The sequence below is a fragment of the Gossypium arboreum genome, chromosome 5, assembly GCF_025698485.1.
Source record: "Gossypium arboreum isolate Shixiya-1 chromosome 5, ASM2569848v2, whole genome shotgun sequence".
Taxonomy (NCBI): Eukaryota; Viridiplantae; Streptophyta; class Magnoliopsida; order Malvales; family Malvaceae; genus Gossypium; species Gossypium arboreum.
Genome location: NC_069074.1, coordinates 62,044,754 through 62,049,813, shown reverse-complemented (window position 1 = coordinate 62,049,813; position 5,060 = coordinate 62,044,754). Strand labels below are relative to the sequence as shown.

The following is a 5,060-nucleotide window of genomic DNA, read 5'->3' as shown; positions in this document are numbered from 1 at the left end:
TTTTCTCTTATTTCCTTCTGACAAGTTTTTCTAGTTTATGACCAGAAGAAACCCGTCAGGACCACTACTTTTTGATGGTGAGATCGACCGCATAGTTCGCAGAAACCGGAGAGAAATAAGGCAAAGCCTAAGATACACAGAGGACGAGCAAGAGGACGATACTTCAACCACAACCTAGGAGATGGCTGGAACCCAAGAAAATCTGCTACTTCCTGCGATTGCTGCTGATCTAGTAAATCAGAATCCTGCTCCACGCACTATGTATGATTATGCTAAACCTATTTGAACAGGAACTGAAACAACATAGTTAGACCTGCTATTGCTGCAAATAATTTTGAGCTAAAACCTAACACAATTCAAATGATACAACAGTTTTTTCAGTTTGATGGTGTGCAGGACGAGGATTCCAACGCTCACTTGGAAAATTTCCTAGAATTTTGTGATACCTTTAAAATTAATGGCGTTTCTGATGACGCCATTCGCCTTCGGTTGTTTCCCTTTTCGTTAATAAACAAGGCTAAACAATGGTTGAACTCGTTACCACGAGGGTCAATCACTAGTTGAGAACAAATAACCGAAAAGTTTTTATTAAAATATTTTTCGCCGGCTAAAATAGCTAAATTATGTAATGATATCTCTTCTTTTGTGCAGATGGATTTAGAAACACTCTACGATGCATGGGAGAGATACAAGGACGTTTTGAGAAGGTGCCCTCACCATGGGTTACTGCTTTGGCTACAGGTTCAAACGTTTCATAATGACCTGAATCCTTCGACTCAGCAGATGATTGATGCAGCCGCTGGAAGAACTATCAATAATAAGACACTTGAGGTGGCTTACGAATTTATGGAGGAGATGTCACTAAATAACTATCAGTGGCAAGTCATGAGGATAAAGCTAATGAAAACAGTCGGCATTTATAACATCGATACTGTCACCATGCTCTCTAATCAAGTAGAACTCTTGAATAAGAAAATTGATGGGTTCCTTAGTTCTTCACAGGTTCACCCAGTAATGCAATGCGAAGCAAGTGGAGGCGGATCAAGCAGTTTAGAATACCTACCTTATGGCAACAACATGGAGAACGAACGGTTAAATTACATGGGTAACAATCCTCGATCTCAAAACAATCCTTATAGCAATACTTACAATGCAGGTTGGATGAACCACCCTAATTTTTTATGGGGAGGCCAAGGGAATTAGAGACCACCACCTCCAGGCTTCCAACAACCACCCTACCAACAAGAGAAAAAAACCAAACCTTGAGGAGATGCTAACAAAATTCATCTTAGTGTCAGAAACTCGTTTTCAAAATACCGAGACAGCACTCAAAAATCAACAAACATCAATCCAGGGGCTCGAAACTCAAATTGGACAGCTTGCCAAGTTGATTTCCGAATGACCACAAGGTAGCGCAACACTGAATCTAACCTAAGGGAGCAACTCAACGCGATTTCCATTCAAGATGAGGAAGGGCTAGTTGCAGAACCAAGGCCAGAAATAGTGGTAAGCATAGGTAAGGATGAGGTCAGCCACAATGAGCCAAAGCCGGTGATTACAGAATATAAACCTCGCGTGCCATACCCCAATGCCACAAAGAAAGACCGCTCAGATGAACAATTTGGTAAATTCTTTAACCTTCTAAAGAAACTACATATTAACTTACCGTTTATTGAAGCCCTTTCATAGATACCAAACGCAATCAAGTTTTTAAAAGAGCTTCTGGCAAATAAACGGAAGTTAGGTGAAGCATCGCATGTGGAGCTGAACGTGGTCTGCTCAACTATTCTACAAAATAAGCTGCCTAACAAACTAAAAGATCCAGGGAGTTTTACAATTCCTTATTTAATTGCTAGTTTAGATTTTAATAATGCGTTGGCTGATTTAGGGGCTAGTATCAATGTTATGCCTTACAAATTGTTTAAGTAACTTGGTTTGGGGAAACCCAAACAAACTAGGATGAGCATTCAATTAGCAGATAAAACTATCAGATTTCCTAGGGGTATTATTGAATATGTACTCGTTAAAATCGATAAATTTATATTCTCAGTTGATTTCATTGTTCAAAGCATAGAGGAGGATAGCAACGTCCCCTTAAATTTAGGAAGGCCCTTTTTAGCAACTGCCAAAACAATTATTGACGTTGGCACAGGTGAACTGACACTTCATGTGGGAGACGAAACAATCACCCTTCAAGCCCGTAATTCGAATAACACATCAAAAATCGATGGTGACTGTACAAATCATTTAGCTAAAACTAACCATATAGTGCAACCTTCTTTGCAGAAAACAGGTTCGAAGAACATACATAAGCTAAGCAACATCAAAGAACCCATCCATGAAGAACGAAGGTTGCAAATCGAGGAGCTAGATGAATGGCAGACACATAAACTGAAAAAACACGATAAACCAAAACCACGCCATGAGGAGCCTAATTCCTCTAAAAATCAACTTAAAGTTGGAAACAAAGTACTACTAGATACAGCAGATCCTCGAATCGCCACTTCTGAACCAAATGGAGAAACCCCTCTTACGGTAATTAGTATTTTTCCATACGGTATGATCGAGGTAAATCACTCCAAATTTGGCACGTTTAAGGTAAATGGTACTCGTCTTAAACCTTATGTTGATAAAACTGATAGTAGGGATGAGGAGTGTAAACTCATTGATTCACCATGATCACACACTAGAAAGGTAAGCCGAGCTTAGTCTATGAATAAGAGCTTCTTGATAGGCAACCCGAGCACTAGCAGTATTAATTTCTTTAAATTTTAGTTTTTATCATCTAACATACTAACCGAATCATGATACACAGACTCTCTAAATCTCACATGGCCAAGCACACGGGCGTTCCTTAGGCCGTGCAAAAACAGGAAAAAAATTTTTCCAATACGGGAAGCAATAAGTCGGCACGGTCTTCTGACATGGCCGTGGGTGAACCTGCCAAAACAACACTAGCTTTCGACACACCCGTGCCTAGAAACTGTGGGCGAACCTGTCAAATTAGCACGGGTGTATGACACGCCCGTGCCCATCATCCGTGGGCAAACCTGTCAAGTTAACACGGCCGTGGGAGAAGCGAATGAAGTAAGACACAGCCGTGCGACACGGCCGTGTGCACTCACGCTCCCGAGCAACACGGGCTTGGGCCGAATGTCAAACGCGCCCAAATCCAGAATTCATAAAACATACGGGCAAAAATTAGGGCACACAGGCGTGTCCCACGGCTGTGTGCCCCAAAATCTATAAAAACCCCTCACTATTCATCATCTCCCTCCCCAAAAATCCCTAACCCTAGTCACTGTAACTCCACACGCCCTACCCCCCATGCCCGTGCGCCGCCTACAACACCGATTCTGACGCCCAAGCTCCTTCCTTTTGTGTTTGTTTACTCTTTTCTCTCTAGCTCCTTTAAATATTTTGTTTATTCCATGATTTCTCTACTCTATTTGCCCATTTTAAATGAATTCTCATAGTTAGAACAATTGAATACTTTTGCTTGTTTATAAGAATTTTGTCATTTTAGTACTCCATTATGCTCTGCATTTTCATTTTTTCCTAGTTTCATGAAATTTATGCTTTCCACATACATTCATTCATATTCCTGTTACATTTTTCCAGTAATATTATAACTTGATACATTTAGTAGTTTTGTTTACTTCATCCACTACGTAAGTCTCATGAAATCTTCATATTTAGTTTTGTGCCTCTGTGTTATTTTTGGGACGTATTGGTTGAGTTTCGATTTTTCAACGCAGGTACAATGTCATCATCACATGGAAAGAAGACTGCTATTCCCACCTCGAAGAAGCAAAAAGGAGCAACATCATCATCGGGTCCCATCTCGGAAAACTGACACCCCTTCCTCCAATTTCCACCAAGAAATCAGGAGGAACTATTTTATATACTTCGGGCCCGACCTTTAGGTGTGCGCCATTGCATTGACTGGACCATGCTTGAACAAGTTCAATTGGCTGATGATGTCCGAGTCCTCCTGACAACCGATCCATGGGAACTCTTCTTTACGATCATCGAGCTGACGTACCTTGAGCTTACACTTGAACTTTGCTCGACCTTCCATGTTCAAGATGTCATGACCAACCTCAATAACCTTGGAATAGTCCAGTTCCGTCTTGTTGGTTTAGTCTGCCAGTTAAGTGTGCCTGAGTTCGGTATCACTTTGGGCCTTTATACAGAAGAATTCATGGAAGACAACGAGCTCAACACCCTCCATCGCCACATCCACTACTCCCATTCAAAGTGTTAGGATGCTTTGGTCCCTGGCTCAACTTTATACGATCCCAGCCACTCCAAGGCATCGTCTCTCTGTCCCTCCTTGAGGCACCTACACGCCATCTTGGCACACACTTTGATAGGTCGGTGAGAGAGCACCAGCATCGTCAACACTCATGACTCCTACTTTTTATGGAGTATGGGGAATGGGCACATCTTCGACCTCGTCTACTTCATTGCCCTTTCCATTCACCACCAAACGGAGTGGCATCGGAGGGGGGTCATCTCCATTGGCCCCTACGTAACTCGATTGGCTCGACACTTCGGGCTCTTCAACACAGCGGCCTAATCATCCTCCCTCACTCTCATCGGCCAGATGTCTCCACAGGGCATCTCGAGCATGTTACATATGAGGATGATCGAGAAGCACCGAGGAACCCACCATCCTCAGTACCGCCTTGCCCAGTCCAACGACGAAGAGGGCCCAGAGGACATTCCTGATGATGTCTCTCCACGTCACAGGGATCCACCAACTCAGCCACCACCCCCTCTCGTCCAGTTCATGCGGCAGCTTCATACGCCGCCATCTTTGAGCGCCTTACTCGATTCGAGCAGTAATGTTTTCGGTGCTTCGATGACATTGATGCTACTCTCCAGCAGATTTGTCACTTCCACATCTCATCGCCACCCCCACCTCGCGAACCATCTGGCGATGAAGATGTTTGAAAACTTTTATTTATTATTTTATGTTGTTCCTTTTATTTTCATTTAAGACTACTTTTAATTTTTCTTTCACCTTATTTTTATTAGGTTTTATAATTATTATT

The 5,060-nt window shown here is 42.4% G+C and overlaps 1 non-coding gene across 1 annotated transcript; it reads right to left on the bottom strand.

The window, feature by feature from the left end:
* Positions 1-618: 618 nt before the first annotated feature.
* Positions 619-725, bottom strand: LOC128293457 (small nucleolar RNA R71). The gene has a single exon (XR_008283639.1). It is a non-coding gene; the product is annotated as a small nucleolar RNA R71 (small nucleolar RNA).
* Between the last annotated feature and the right edge of the window lie 4,335 nt (positions 726-5,060).